Genomic DNA, 17,610 nt, shown 5'->3' with positions numbered 1-17,610 from the left:
AGCCTGGTGGGCTGCCGTCTATGGTATCGCACATAGTCGGACACGACTGAAGTGACTTAGCAGCAGTAGCAGCAGCAGAGACATAGGAAAGCTAATGTATCCCAAAACTCTTAAAAAGAACTCTGCTTTTTTTGTTTTTTTTTTTCAGTTAGTTAAAAAAAAAAGTGTCATCTAGAAAATACTTATCTGGCATAAAAAACTTTTTACTACAGTGTGACTTTAGTTAGCAATATTGTGTTACATACTTGAAATTTGATTAAGAGGGAAATACTTAAGTGTTCTCACAAGAAAGAAAGAGGAAGGAAGAAGGAAAGAAAGAAAAGGAAAATAGTGACTTTGATGTGATGGATATCTTAATTAGCTTGATTATGGTGATTATTTCACAATGTATACATATATCAAAATCAAATTATATACCTCAAGCATGTATAATTTTATTTGTCAATCACATTTCAGTAAAACTGGGGAAAAAAAGTGACTTCTAAGATTGGGTAGAAGAATTCCTTTTGCTGAGCCATGAAGCCTCTAATACATGGGTCAAAAGCATCCTCATTTTAGAGGAAAGTCCGGTACCACTCCTCCTGGTAGATGATTGGAAAGTGATAAGAAGGAAACTGAAACAAACACATGGCTATACCCACAGAGTTATACAATAACGGAAAGATAGCAGCATAACTTGTATTTATGCAACCACTAAAATTTTGATGTGAATCTTTAGACAAGGAAAGGTGCAGTATCTTGTTAATTGGAAAAAAATAGGTCACAGTCTCATAGTACTTCAGTTCAGTTCCGTCACTCAGTCATGTCTGACTGCTTGTGACCCCATGTGCTGCAGCACGCCAGGTTTACCTGTCTGTCACAAGCACCTGGAGCTTGCTCAAACTCATGTCCATTGAGTTGGTGATGCCATCCAACAATCTCATCCTCTGCCGTCCCCTTCTCCTCCTGCCTTCAATCTTTCCCAGCATCAGGGTCTTTTCCAAGGAGTCAGTTCTTTGCATCAGGTAGCCAAAGTATTAGAGTTTCAGCTTTAGCATCAGTCCTTCAAATGAATATTCAGGACTGATTTCCTTGAGCATTGACTGGTTGGATCTCCTTGCAATTCAAGGGACTCTCAAGAGTCTTTTCCAACACCACAGTTCAAAACCACCAATTCTTTGGCACTCAGCTTTCTTTATGGTCCAACTCTCATATCCATACATGACTACTAGAAAAACCATAGCTTTGACTAGACAGATCTTTGTTGGAAAAATAATGTCTCTGCTTTTTAATATGCTGTCTAGGTTGGTCATAGCTTTTCTTCCAAGGAGCAGGCGTCTTTTAATTTCATGGCTGCAGTCACCATCTGCAGTGATTTTGGAGCCCAAGAAAATAAAGTCTGTCACTGTTTCCATTTTTTCCCCATCTATTTGCCATGCAGTGATGGGATCAGATGCCATGATCTTAGTTTTCTGAATGTTGAGTTTTAAGATAGCTTTTTCACTCTCCTCTTTCACTTTCATCAAGAGGCTCTTCAGTTCTTCACTTTCTGCCATAAGGGTGGTGTCATCTGCATATCTGAGGTTATTGATATTTCTCCCGGCAATCTTGATTCCAGCTTGTGCTTCATCCAGCCCTGCATTTTGCATAATGTACTCTGCATATAAGTTAAATAAGCAGGGTGAGTGTATACAGCCTTGATGTACTCCTTTCCCTATTTGGAACCAGTATGTTGTTCCATGTCCGGTTCTAACTGTTGCTTCTTATAGCAACATAACACTTCAGTTTTGTCTAAAAATATGAGTACAGTACATTGGATAAATGCTGAGAGAACAAACAAGCATTAGCTTTGGTTATATTTGCTTGTTGAGAGTATAGATGATTTCTATTTGTTTTCTGTTTGTTTTCCTTTGGTTCTATCCTTACTGCCCAACCCAGCAACCCCCACTTTTAACACTGAACACAAATTTTATTTGTAGTAAAAAAAAAAAAAAAAGATGTCAATAAAGAACTTTTGAAAGAGAGCTTAACATTCTTTTCCCCTCTACATCACCATAAATGTTGAAAATAATTTATTGTATTATCTCAGGGATGTTCCTGGGGCCTCAAAAAAAAAAAAAAAAGAAAGAAAGAAAGAAAGAAATGAACGTTCCAGAGTGGAAAAGCATGAACATGAAAATGTTTGAGAAAACAAAGTAGGTTTTGCAGCTTTTCCTCACACTGACTTGTTTATCAGTGGGATGATTACAACAATGAAGTAGGAAGAAAAAATAGTTCAATTATACTTAATTAGTTCCAGTGGCTGTTGGCTATTTTAGCCCTCATTTATGAATATTATTAGCAGGCAGACTGAATCTTGTGTTGCAACCTATGTAAAACAGGTTTATTTTCTTTTCTTAATTTACTTTTTTTTTTTTAATTCTTTGTTTGCTTTCCTTTTCCTTGGCAAACACTGCCAGAGTAATGGATTAAATTACTGTTAAGCCTATTTTATGAGATATTATTTTAGCAGGTCCTATAAGACAGTAATAAGGAGAAAATTCAATAATATTGGCATGATAAAGTGAAAACTATTAATAAGTAGAAAGAGTTCATCATAGTCATTAGATCTGAATGTTGGAAAGAAGCACAGTATGACAGAGGTTGGCAAAATTGCATTACGAAGTCATTTAATTTCTATATGGATTTTTTTTAGTAAGTAATTAATATAAATAGTTCTGACTGGTTTTAAAAACCACGGATACTGACAAAAATAAAGGAGTAGATGATGGGAAGCAGATGGATCATTTAATTTATTTCTCAATTACAGTTGACATATCAGGCACAGAAACCTGCAAGTCATCTATTTCTTTATGGCCCATTTTGCAGCTGTGTTTATTGTCATAACAAATAAATACATTATCTCATTAATGGAAAGCTGAATATTTTTTATTCCAAAAAGCACATTCAAATACAATGCTTCTCCTACAAAAGGAGCACAAAATGTGGGGAGGGAGAGGATATTTGCCCAGCTGAATGCTGCAGAGGAGTAGGGCCTGTGTGGAGTGAATGTTTCAGAAAATAAGATGTAGTCACAACAAAGTGTAACCTGTTCTTGTTTAGATATGATCTACTAGTCATTCTCAGAGAGCCATGCTATCAAACAGAGTCACACTTGTAAATCTTTATGCATTTCCTAGTTAATGCATATTGCATCTGAGATGCAGATGGATAATAAACTTTATTACAGTACATTTTAGAGTCTCTTTTCAACTAGAAGTGCCAGAAAGACTGGAGAAAATATCAGAGCCTACTTCTAGTGCTGTATTTAATGTTGTAAAAACAATATACATTGGATTAGGAACAAATAGGTGCTTTATTCTCAGGTGAACAGATGGACTATTACAGTCTAACGGTTTCCCCACTAGAATAGTACAGTTTCTGGTGGGTTTTGTTTGGAGTGGTTGCTAAAGATTGACTCTAAGGATCAAAAAGCATACAATTTTTAATTACTTATTGTTTTTTCACTTTGAATTAGGAACTCATCTGGTCTATGAGTATTCAATATAGTTAAGAATTATAAAAAATGGGAATGTAATTATTGAAAACAAAATCTTTGGTTTTATTTGAACCTATAACCCATTAATTAATCCCATTCATTAATTCTCTTGATTATTATATCCTTTGTTATCTGACCAAACGGGTCACCTTTATTCAATAGTTGTATCCACTAAAAATACATGCAAACCAAATCTTGGGAATATTATGTTTAATAGACATATTCATAGAGATCTTTATACAAATCTTTAGTTTTTCACATTTTACTTTTATGACCTTAGATTATTGATCTATTACATTGATGCAAAAGTAATTGTTTTACATTGCTGAAGTTTGCCATTTGATATTGGAATACATTCTTAAATAAATATGGTTATGTTATACTTCATTTTAATGTGCATTTCTTGCTTTCTTTTTTTTTTGGTAATGACTTATTATGCTTTGCTGTGCTGTGCTTAGTCAGTCAGTCATGTCAGAATCTTTGAGATCCCATGGACTGTAGCCCACCAGGCTCCTCTGACCATGGGGATTCTCCAGGCAAGAATACTGGAGTGGGTTGGCCTGCCCTCCTCCAGGAGTGCCCTGCCCTCCTCCAGGGGATCTTCCCAACCCAGGGATCAAATCCAGGTCTCCCACACTGCACGGGAATTCTTTACCATCTGAGCCACCTGGGAAACCCAAGAATACTGGAGTGGGTAGCCTATCCCTTCTCCGGGGGATCTTCCCGACCAGGGTCTCCTGCATTGCAGATGGATTCTTTACCAGCTGAGGTACCAGGGAAGCCCGATGACTTATTACTTACTGTTTATTTTATATTTCTTTTATACTATGGAAATGATGTTAGACCAAAAGCAAGTTTGAGCAGTTCTTTTAATTAATGTTCAGAATGGGTGGTAAAGCAGCAAAGACAACTCACAATATCATCAATTCATTTAGCCCAGGAACTGATTATTAATAAATGTACAGTGCAATGATGGTTCAAGAAATTTTGCAAAGGAGATGAGAGCCTTGAAGATGATGAGCATAATGACTGGCCATTGGAAGTTGACAATAATCAACTGAAAGCAATCATCAAAGCTGATCTAACAACTACATGAGAAGTTGCTAGAGAACTTAATGTTGACCATTCTATGGTCATTCAACATTGAAGCAAATAGAAAAGGTGAAAAAGCTCAATAAGTGGGTGCCTCATGAATTGACTGAAAACAAAAAACAATTGTCCTTTTGAAGTGTCATCTTATTTTATTTCTTGCAACAACAACAGACAATTTCTTATTTCAATTGTGACATGTGATGAAAAGTGGATTTTGTATGACAGCTGGCAATGAACAGCTCACTGGTTGGACCAAGACAAAGCTGTAAAGCATTTCCTAAAGCCAAACTTGCACAAGGGAAAAGGTCATGGTCACTATTTGGTGGTCTGCTGCCAGTCTAATCCATTATGACTTTCTGACTCTTGACGAAACAATTATATATCAGCAAATCAATGAGATGCACTGAAAATTGCAATGCCTGGGGCTGGCATAGGTCAACAGAATGGGCCCAGTTCTTCTCCGCAAAAACACCTGACCACACATTGCACATTCAGTGCTTCAAAAGTTGAAGAAATTGGACTACAAAGTTTTGCCTCATCTGCCGTATTCACCTGATTTCTCATTAACCAATTACCACTTCTTTAAGCATCTAAACAACTTTTTACAGAGAAAACACTTCCACAACCAGCAGGAGGCAGAAAATGCTTTTTAAGAGTTTGTCAAATCCTGAAGTGCATATTTTTACACTACAGGAATAGACAAAGTTATTTATCACTGGCAAAATGTGTTGATTGTAACGCTTCCTATTTTGATTAATAAAGATGTGTTTGAGCCTAGTTAAACAATAACAAATAATATCATAAATTAATACCTCTGGCCCTCAGTTTTCTAATCTAAAATATAGGGATGATAAGAATATTTCAGTGTCTTGTGACATTAAATGAGATAATTCCTGTGAAAGATTAGAAAAATGCATAGCCCAGAGTAGGCACTAAAATTACTGCTTTAATATTATAATATATATGACTACATCATAACATGTTCATGTTATATATTGTTATGATCTTTGGTCTATAATGAAAAACATAAACTACTCCACTAAGGTGGGGAAATTTATTATATGTATCGTGTATAAGCTTCCTCAGTATGTAAGTTTTGAGCTTTGTGTTGGATAAATTCTTAAAGCAGACTATTTGTATACCAGTTTAGAATATAGAAAAAATGACTCATGTTCCAATAAAGCATGCTAATCCAATAAACATGAACAGTATGAAAAAGCAAAATGATAGGATACCAAAAGAGGAGCTCCCCGTCTCATTAGGTGCCCAATTAGCTACTGGAGATCAGTGGACAAATAACTCCAGAAAGAATGAAGGGATGGAGCCAAAGCAAAAACAATACGCAGTTGTGGATGTGACTGGTGATAGAAGCAAGATCCGATGCTGTAAAGAGCAATATTGCATAGGAACCTGGAATGTCAGGTCCATTAATCAAGGCAAATTGGAAGTGGTCAAACAAGAGATGGCAAGGGTGAACGTCGACATTCTAGGAATCAGCGAATGAAAATGGACTGGAGTGGGTGAATTTAACACAGATGACCATCACGTCTACTACTGCAGGCAGGAATCCCTCAGAAGAAATGGAGTAGCCATCATGGTCAACAAAAGAGTCCAAAATGCAGTACTTGGATGCAATCTCAAAAATGACAGAATGATCTCTGTTCATCTCCAAGGCAAACCGTTCAATATCACAGTTATCCAAGTCTATGCCCCAACCAGTAACACTGAAGAAACTGAAGTTGAACGGTTTTATGAAGACCTACAAGATCTTTTAGAACTAACACCCACAAAAGATGTCCTTTTCATTATAGGGGACTGGAATGCAAAAGTAGGAAGTCAAGAAATACCTGGAGTAACAGGCAAATTTGGCCTTGGAATGCGGAATGAAGCAGGGCAAAGACTAATAGCGTTTTGCCAAGAAAATGCACTGGTAATAGCAAACACCCTCTTCCAACAACACAAGAGAAGACTCTACACATGGACATTATCAGATGGCCAAAACCGAAATCAGATTGATTATATTCTTTGCAGCCAAAGATGGAGAAGCTCTATACAGTCAACAAAAACAAGACCAGGAGCTGACTGTGGCTCAGATCATGAACTCCTTATTACCAAATTCAGACTTAAATTGAGGAAAGTAGGGAAAACCGCTAGACCATTCAGGTACGATCTAAATCAAATCTCTTATGATTATACAGTGGAAGTGAGAAATAGATTTAAGGGCCTAGATTTGATAGATAGAGTGCCTGATGAACTATGGAATGAGGTTCGTGACATTGTACAGGAGACAGGGATCAAGACCATCCCCATGAAAAAATGCAAAAAAGCAAAATGGCTGTCTGGGGAGGCCTTACAAATAGCTGTGAAAAGAAGAGAGGTGAAAAACAAAGGAGAAAAGGAAAGATATAAGCATCTGAATGTAGAGTTCCAAAGAATAGCAAGAAGAGATAAGAAAGCCATCTTCAGCCATCAATGCAAACAAATAGAGGAAAAGAACAGAATGGGAAAGACTAGAGATCTCTTCAAGAAAATTAGAGATACCAAGGGAACATTTCATGCAAAGATGGGCTTGATAAAGGACAGAAATGGTATGGACCTAACAGAAGCAGAAGATATTAAGAAGAGGTGGCAAGAATATATGGAAGAACTGTACAAAAAAAATCTTCATGACCCAGATAATCATGATGATGTGATCACTCATCTAGAGCCAGACATCTTAGAATGTGAAGTCAAGTGGGCCTTAGAAAGCATCACTACGAACAAAGCTAGTGGAGGTGATGGAATTCCAGTGGAGCTGTTTCAAATCCTGAAAGATGATACTGTGAAAGTGCTGCCCTCAATATGCCAGCAAATTTGGAAAACTCAGCAGTGGCCACGGGACTGGAAAAGGTCAGTTTTCATTCCAATTCCAAAGAAAGGCAATTGCAAAGAATGCTCAAAGTACCGCACAATTGCACTCATCTCACATGCTAGTAAAGTAATGCTCAAAATTCTCCAAGCCAGGCTTCAGCAATACGTGAACCATGAACTTCCTGATGTTCAAGCTGGTTTTAGAAAAGGCAGAGGAACCAGAGATCAAATTGCCAACATCTTCTGGATCATGGAAAAAGCAAGAGAGTTCCAGAAAAACATCTATTTCTGCTTTATTGACTATGCCAAAGCCTTTGACTGTGTGGATCACATAAACTGTGGAAAATTCTGAAAGAGATGGGAATACCAGACCACCTGACCTGCCTCTTGAGAAATCTGTATGCAGGCCAAGAAGCAACAGTCAGAACTGGACATGGAACAGACTGGTTCCAAATAGGAAAAGGAGTGTGTCAAGGCTGTATATTGTCACCCTGCTTATTTAACTCATATGCAGTGTACATCATGAGAAACGCTGGACTGGAAGAAACACAAGCTGGAATCAAGATTGCCGGGAGAAATATCAATAACCACAGATATGCAGATGACACCACCCTTATGGCAGAAAGTGAAGAGGAGCTAAAAAGCCTCTTGATGATAGTGAAAGAGGAGAGCAAAAAAGTTGGCTTAAAGCTCAACATTCAGAAAACGAAGATATTGGCATCTGGTCCCATCACTCCATGGGAAATAGATGGTTGGAAGTAAAGTTATGACCAACCTAGATAATATATTCAAAAGCAGAGACATTACTTTGCTGACTAAGGTCCATCTAGTCAAGGCTATGGTTTTTCCTGTGGTCATGTATGGATGTGAGATTTGGACTGTGAAGAAGGCTAGCACCGAAGAATTGATGGCTTTGAACTGTGGTGTTGGAGAAGACTGTTGAGAGTCCCTTGGACTGCAAGGAGATCCAACCAGTCCATTCTGAAGATCAGCCCTGGGATTTCTTTGGAAGGAATGATGCTAAAGCTGCAACTCCTGTACTTTGGCCACCTCATGCAAAGAGTTGACTCATTGGAAAAGACTCTGATGCTGGTAGGTATTGGGTGAAGGAGGAGAAGGGGACGACCCAGGATGAGATGGCTGGATGGCATCACGGACTCGATGGACGTGAGTCTGAGTGAACTCCGGGAGATGGTAATGGACAGGGTGGCCTGGCGTGCTGCGATTCATGGGATCGCAAAGAGTCAGACACAACTGAGCGACTGAACTGAACTGAATCCAATAAAACATAACTTCAAATACCTTGTTATCCTGATATAAAGCTAAGGTACAAGCCTTATGTACAAACCCTAAAGCTTCAGAAAGATTGCCAATGATTGGGCTAAAATTAAAACTTTGCTCTAATGATAAATTTGATGTCATTCAAGTCATTTGAGGGAGGGTGGTTTGGATGCCTGCGTATTCGAATATCTGCATATCCTATGACTATAAACCTATCACACACATCCAGAATTTTGGGGTCTATGCATTTTTGGAGATCTAGTGTTGCCTGGCTGCAGTGTTCTCATCCCAGAATACTTCCAAACGGTGTATGTATTTTATCTTTCGATGCATCTATAACAGAGAGAAAAGCTGACTAGGGAAGAGAAAGAAAAAGTTAGCAGAGGAGAGAGACTGGGTCTGATTCTGATTTGTAGGGTGCTAAAAAAGGTTTCAGCAGGAAAAATATGAAAGCCAGTGAATTGATTACTATATGGTTTGTCATTTGATTGATGCTTTCTTCATGACTTCTAAGTCTTTTTTCCCCTTAAAAACCTCTAAATCTTCAGTGAAATAAAAGTTAGTGAATTAAGTGCGTGGCTATGGCATTGATGGGTTAAGCATTGAAAGACTGAACATTAAATCTGGTTTAGGGTCTAGGAAACAAATAAGGACACCCATCCCACAAAACAGGAGAAGTCAAGGAAACTGAGGCCCAAATGAAATTCACAGAAATATTTTGGGGAGCTACAGACTCCCACAGGCCATGGGATTCTGTGTGTCCTATACTTAAGCAATTTTGCCTAGATCTTTAGGGTCAGAAGCTCTAGCAAGTATCTGAATTGCAGTTACAATTTACAAGGCATTTACCATTGACAGTTTGTCCCCTAGATATGCTATGTGAGTAAGAGCACTGGCTCTCTAGACAGTGATGAGGAGGTAGGATGATGCTGCAGCTAAGTCCTCTGTAGAGTCATCTGTAGAGGATGTTTTTATCTTTCAACAATGATGAACAAAGAGAATGCAGCCCATCCTGATTCTTCTCAGAAGTACAGTCTATGAAACTCTGGGCTGTCTCTCTCTGGGAAGCGCAATATTTTCCTGAGTTTATAGCTCGGCTTACTCATGAGCAAGCTCAGACAGTCACTATCTTGATCCCCACCTGGTGGGGTGTTGCATGAATAATGGTGACAACTAAGGAAAAGCAGGCCCGAGGAACCATTGTGAGAAAGCAGGAGTTGTTGTCACAGGTGTTCAGGAATGTGAAAGAGTGTCTGGGTTCCTTTAAGATGCCAATTCCATGAGTCTCAGTAGGCAGCAGCTGGAAAGATAAATGAGGAAACAGAGTTTTAATTTCATACTTAAGTCACAATTACAACAGAAAATAAGTGACAGGTGGTGACTATTTCCCTACAGTGACTTTAAACTCATTTAAAAGTTATATGACTTGGCCATCAAGTGGCAAAAATTAAGACTGACATAGATGACTTCAAGTTTTTAGTCCAGTGTTGCCTTCTTCAACATATATCATGTCTATCTCAAATTAGAACTAAGATTAGACATGAATTTGTGCATATTTAAAACACAAAACCTTGGAGAGAGTATTAGAAGTATCTGGCAGAGTATTGTATAGGCATGCCTGCATTTGAGCATGTCAGACAGATGATGAAGTTGCACCCAAACAAAATGCATGACAAAATTGATGATTTCTTCCTAAAAATGGATACTGTAATTAAGTTTTGCAGCCAAAAGAGAAAATTATCTGTTCGCTATCATGGTTATTACACTGATTAATTTGTTCTAAGGCAATTAGTTCAAGTAATCTTTTGAATACTGTTAGCTATGGATTTTATTAGACTGTATGTAACAGAAAGCCTATGATAATATCCTAGCCAAATGGAGATTATTGATACTCATCATGTAATAAGAATCCAAATTTGAGTAGTCCTAGGCTTCTGCAGCTGCTTTAGAAACCAGGGTCTGTCTGGCTTTCTTTCTTGCACAAAGGCTTCTCTCCTTGCCTCAGTGACTGTTCCAGGTGGAAGAAAGAAGTAAAAAGGAACTGTAATGGTTGCATTAGCAAAGCAAAGGCTTTCCAGAAATTCCCAGTAGATATTTGCTTACACTTTATTGGAGAGAAGAGAAGTGAAATCAAGGGAGAAAGGGAAAGTTACATCCAACTAAACGCAGAGTTCCAAAGAATAGCAAGGAGAGACAAGAAGGCTTTCTTCAACAAATAGTGCGTAAAACCAGAAGAAAACAACAGAAGGGGGAATACTAGAGATCTTTTCAGGAAAATTGGTCACAATAAAGTACAGAAAGAGTAGAGACCTTATAGACACTGAAGAGAGCAAGAAGAGATGAAAAGAATACACAGAAGAACTGTACAAAAAAAAGAACTTAACAAACCAGATTACTATAATAGGTAGTCAGTCACCCAGAGCCAGACATTCTGGAGTGTGAAGTCAAGTGGGCCTTAGGAAGCACTGCTGTTAATAAAGCTAGTGGATGCAATGGAATTCCAGTAGAATTGTTCAAAACCCTAAAGGATGATGCCATCAAAATGTTGCATTCAATATGGCAGCAAATCTGGAAGACCTAGCAGTGGCCACGGGACTGGAAAAGTTCAATCCTCATCCCAATTCCCAAGAAGGGTAATACTAAAGAATGTTCTAACCATCAGATAATTGCACTCATCTCCTATGATAGTAAGGTCATGATTAAATTCTTGCATTCTAGTCTTCAGCATGTTAACCAAGAATTTCCAGATGTCCAATCTGGGTTTAGAAAAGGCAGAGAAACCAGAGATCAAATTGCCAACATTCACTGGATCATAGAGAAAGCAAGAGAATTCCACAAAAATATATACCTCTGTTTCATTGACTACACTAAAGCTTTTGACTGTGTGGATCATAACAAATCATGGAAAGCTCTGATAGAGATGGGGTTAACAGACCGTCTTACCTGTCTCCTGAGAAACCTGTATGAGAGTCAAAAAGCAACAGTTAGAACCCTGTATGGAACAACTGATTGGTTCAAGACTGAGAAATGAGTACAACAGTGCTGTCTGCTGTCACCTTGTTTGTTTAACCTATAGGCTGAGCACATCATGAGAAATGCAGGGCTAGATGAGTTATAAGCTGGAATCAAGATAGGCTGGAGACTCATCAATGACCTCATGTATGTGGATGATACTGCTCTAATGGCAGAAAGCAAAGAGGAACTAAAAAGCTTCTTGATGAAGGAGGAGAGTGAAAGAGCTGGCTTAAGGCTAAATATTAAAAAATACTAAGATCGTGGCATTCAGCCCCATTACTTCATGGCAAATAGAAGGGGAAAATGTGGACGTAGTGACAGATTTCCTCTTCTTGGGCTCTAAAATCACTGTGGATGGTGGCCCAGCCATGAAATCAGAAGACAATTGCTTTTTGGCAGGAAAGCTATGGCAAACCTAGACAGTGGGTTGAAAAGCAAAGACATGACTCTGCTGAAAAAGGTCCATATAGTGAAGGCTATTATCTTTCTAGTGGTCACGTACAGTTGTGAGACCTGGACGATAAAGAAGGTAAAATGCCAAAGAATTGATGTCTTCGAACTGTGGTGCTGGAGAAGACTCCTGAGAGTCCCCTGGACAGCAAGGAGATTAAACCAGTCAGTCTTAAGGGAGATCAATCCTGCATCCTCACAGGAAGGACTGATGCTGAAGCTGAAGCCCCAGTATTTTGCTCATATGATGCAAACAGATGAGTCATTGGAAAATACCCTGATGCTGGGAAAGAGGAAGGGCTGAAAGAAAAGAGGCGTCAGATGATGAGATGGCTGGATGGCATCACTGATGCAATGGACATGAACTTGGGCAAACTTTAGGAGATGATGAGGGATGAGGAGGCCTGGCATGCTGCACTCCATGGGGTCGCAAAGAATTGGACACTACTGGGTGACAACAACAATACTATGTCATTTGCCTTCTCTTATGCTCAATAAAAACTAGAAAAATTAAAAATTAGCTATGCTCATCACTAACCAAAATAAATAAAGTTTATATAAAAGAGAATAAAAGTAGAAAGGGTATCCTGAAGACAATAAGCCCTGTCTGCTCCTATGATGGTCTTGTTCAGATGAGCTTCTGCTGTGGACGAATCTAAGCCATGAAGCAAATATTATTAGTTCATTTATATGTTCATTTACTCATTAAGCAATGTTGATTGAGTTATTATAATAGTGGTACAAAGGTTAGATACAGCCCATCCATTGAAGTATATTATGGTCCAGTGAGAGAAACAGACCCCGGATGATTGCCCAGCAATCTGGTCTCTGCTGTGAGTGGAGAACCATAGGCAGCTTACTAAATACAAGGACAGCTGACCTCCCAGGAAGGCAGTGAGTGCAGTCTTTCCAGATTAGGGACCCTCTAAAGAAACACTTACACTTTACATTTCAAAAGGATGGTCTTGATTATCATGTCAATTAAGTTGTAGGAAATTTCAGAGTAGATGTGCTATGTTTTAACTCTGTGATCTTGGTCAATTGCTTAATCTTTCTGAGTATCATTTTTCCTCTACTGTTTTTATGAAAATCTCAGGACTAATAGATTAAATGAGCTAATTATAAATGAAATTACCTTGCAGTGGTGACTACTAAATTATTGTTGACTGAAAACAAGACTTAGCACAAATTCTACCATAATCTCCATTTCATAGCTCAGGCCAATGTGGTTCTGAAATGTTATCTACCTTTTCAACAGTCTCACAGTCAACAAGTGAAAGAGCTGAGGCCCCTAGCCCAAGAAATCTGACTCTAAATATTACCTGCTCTACACCATTTTCACCTCTACCTTGGCATTAAAAAACATCCAATAGATACAGATTTTGCTGTGGATTGTAACATTCACACAACATCCATGAAGAAAATGTGTGAGTTTTATGAAGTCATCAAATTGGGGTATTTTGGTCTTTCTGTCCTATCACTTCACAACCAAGTGATCAGATTCAAACAACAATAATAGAAGATATCTCCTGTTTTGAAAGCACTGTAAAAGACACTAAGAGCACATTACCTATGATAGCAGATATAGTGAGACTCCCTGGTGGAACTCTCATATCTGAAAGTATTCTTGCTTTCAGGAATGTCTAATGTGTTTATAAATATTAGCTATTTTTCCCCCAAGAGCTTTCAAAAAATACTTGAAATTATGTTTAATGAAATGTACAACATGAGGATGGGAAACATTGAGGGCAGGAGGAGAAGGGGATGACAGAGGATAAGCAGGTTGGATGGCATCACTGGCTCAATGGACATGGGTTTGAGTGGACTCCAGGAGTTGGTAATGGACAGGGAGGCCTGACGTGCTGTGGTTCATGGGGTCACAAAGAGTCACACATGACTGAGTGACTGAACAAATATCAAAACAGGGTGAAACTGTCTAACCCAAAGTTCCAAATCAATGCAACAAAGCTCAAATAGACCTAAATATAACCACCAAAGGAAAGAGAAGAATTAAGTAATAATGAGTAATAATGATGGGGTGAAATCAGAAAATCTAAATTTAAGGACTGCAATGTTGTTAGATATAACACTCAGTAATGATTTTCCTAGAATCAAAGACTTCCCTGTAGCTCAAATGGTAAAGAATCTGCCTGTGAGGCAGGAGACCAGGGTTCAGTACCTCAGTTGGGAAGTTCCTCTGGAGAAGGGAATGGCAATCCACTCCAGTACTCTTGCCTGGAGAATTCCATGGACAGAGAAGCCTGGAGGGCTACAGTCTGTGGGGTCACAAAGAGTCGGACACAACTGAGTGACTAACACACAGAATCAAAGTAAAAACTTAAATAGGACATATGACAGAGTTCTTATTGCATAATAAAAGGAAGTGGTTCTTCCTATGTAATACAAGAATGGAAGCCAAATTTTAATATTTTCTTTTTCAAAAAGCAAAGATCATGGCATCTGGCTCCATCACTTCATGGCAAATAGAAGTGGAAACAATAGAAACATTGACAGACTTTATTTTCTTGGGCTCCAAATTACTATGGACTGTGGCTACAGCCATGAAATTAAAAGATGCTTGCTCCTTGGAAGAAAAGCAATGACTAACCTAGACAGTGTATTAAAAAGTAGAAAGATTACTTTGCCTACAAAAGTCTGTATAGTCCAAGTTTTTCCAATAAGTCATGTACAGTTGTGAGAGCTGGATAACAAAAAGGCTGAGCACCAAAGAATTGGTGCGTTTGAATTGGTGCTGGAGAAGACTCTTGAGAGTCCCTTGGACAGCAAGGAAATCAAACCAACCAATCCTAAAGGAAATCAATCCTGAATATTCATTGGAAGGACTGATGCTGAAGCTGAAGCCTCAATTCTTTGGCCACCTGATGCAAAGAGCAGACTCATTGGAAAAGACCTTATGCTGGGAAAGATTGAAGACAGGAGGAGAAGGGGATGACAAAGGAGATGGTTGAGTGGCATCACCGACTCAATGGACATGAGTTTGAGGAAACTCTGAGATATGATGAAGGACAGGGAAGCCTTGCATGCTGCAGTACAAGGGGTCTCAAAGAATTAGACATTACTGAGTGACTGAACAACAACTAAATTTGAAATCACAAGAAGCCTAACTTTGTAAAATTGTTAGGTTCTTGGTATTTTAAAAATACAGATATCTTACTTATCAATGTTCTAAAAGAACTATTTTAAAATAGGTAACTATCAACAGATGTGCCTAAGACCAAAGTTGGTTTGACGCTAAGATATAGAGTAGACATGGAATCTTTTGAGGAACACATGTGTTCTGTTGCTCTGGACAAGCAGGGATCTGTAATTGTGTTGGTTCTATAACATTAACAACGGTCTCACACTAGTTATGACTTTGCAGGCAGCTGTCTACAGAGAATAAACCAATTACATCTTGGAGAAAGGGGCTGGAAACTCCAGCCTTGCCTTTAATTGACATAATATTGTTTCCAAACATCTTTCCCAATGTCCCCTAAGTATTTGAGAAACAAAGCTTGTTTTATGCTAATTTCAGTGAAATGAAGCAGGAAGACAACTACAGATACCTCTGTTATACTATCAGTTCAAAATTATTTTCTTTTTCTTTTATTAAAATTTTTTATTATTTATTTATTTATTTATATATATAATTTATTTTTTTTACTTTACAATTCTGTATTGGTTTTGGCATACAATGTATGCCAAAATTATTTTCAAGTAGTACTTAATTTTATCATTTTCATCTGAACATTCCTACCATTTTAGTTTATTAATTTTATTCTAAACTACCTGGCTGATAGCCTAGTGCAGTGTCTCCAGGGGAGAATTATTTTATGAGAGAAAAACCCAACAATGCTGGGATGTGTTTATAAGTATACAGCTTCTGTGTTTACTTAAGCATTGGAATGTCATATCAATGAAACAAAAACAGAAATGGAATCCTTTGTGTGTGTGTGTGTGTGTAATTGGAGAACTGGATATTGGAGAGACTTGGAAGGGATCACATTTGGCAATCAATGGCTGGGGCTGATATTTAAAGAAACCCCACACATTCATTAAAATCACTGAACAAAAATCTCAGCTTCATATGAATCGACATAGTGTTTTTCCTATTTCATTTTTAATATATTTATGAGAGGAAAAAAAACTCAATTCATCACGGACAGTTCCATCAGAGCACTTTTGACTTACAATTGGCATGCAAATGCCTGGGTAAATTGTTCTGCAGATTCATTCCTATTCAGAGCAGAGGAACATCCCTAGGGAGACACAGCAGAATCACTGACCTGCACCGTATTAAACCCCCATAATCCAGAGTTAGAAACTGCCTTGAAATAAAAGATTGGGTGAGGAAGGCGGGGAGAGAGAATAGAGTTTTTGCTATAGATGTGGAAGTGAGGGCCAGTGGTAAACCTTGGCTATATTTTTGATCTCGGATTCTCCAGATCTGCCCCCAGCCTCTCTTCAGCTTTATGTCTTACCCAAATGTTTCTTTAATTCCATTTTAATTTTATAGTAATAATAATGAATTTTAGTTTCCTGAAGTATATATTCTTGTTGTTTCTTACCCATAGCATTCCTTTTTTCACCACTGTACACGTAGATCTGACAAGCCAATAGCTAGTCATACCAGTTACAGTAAATTAAGGTCATATTACTCATGTAAATTCATCTCATATAAACTCAGAAATTCTCCAATCCCTCTATCTGAATGTAGCTATATTGTACTGCATATCCATCAGTTTTTAATATCTTAAGTGGAGCCAGGATTCTCATATCATTTTCATAAGCTTACTCTATGAGATATTTAAGGTTTATACATGTAACAACCATTCCCAACATCAATCAACAAATACTAATGCTTCCTTCTAAGAGAAAGACATAGTGTTAATCTCCAAAAGACTTAAAAATAGCAACTCTGTTTTCATGGAGCTTACAGAACACAAGGGGTAATAGGACAACCATAACAAACCAGTTCTATCAGTTGGAAAATTAGGAAGCAAGAGCTCACAGTATCTATTTATATACTGATTCAATGAATATTAACGGTTACCCTGACCTGGCCTCTATGCTAGATTCTGCAACTACATTAATGAGTAAAACCCACAAGACTTTGCTTCCTTAAACTGCCAGTGTTTAATGAAGTGGCAAACATTTAATAGTCAATCAAATAAATCATGCAGTATCAAATTCTTTTGAAGAAATAGTCCAAACTACTATAAAGGAAAAAAACAAGAGGACTTAATTTATATTGGACTCTCAAGACACCCTGTCTGAAGATGTGAATTTTCTTCTGAATATGGTAATAAATGAAGTGAGGTGAAAAGAAAGGAATTCAAAATATTAGTTTGAACCCAGGAAAGACATGATATTGGTGCATTTAAAAACAGAAAGAATGCAGATGT

Source organism: Oryx dammah, unplaced genomic scaffold (assembly GCF_014754425.2).
Source record: "Oryx dammah isolate SB20612 unplaced genomic scaffold, SCBI_Odam_1.1 HiC_scaffold_14, whole genome shotgun sequence".
Taxonomy (NCBI): Eukaryota; Metazoa; Chordata; class Mammalia; order Artiodactyla; family Bovidae; genus Oryx; species Oryx dammah.
This window is presented reverse-complemented; position numbering follows the sequence as displayed.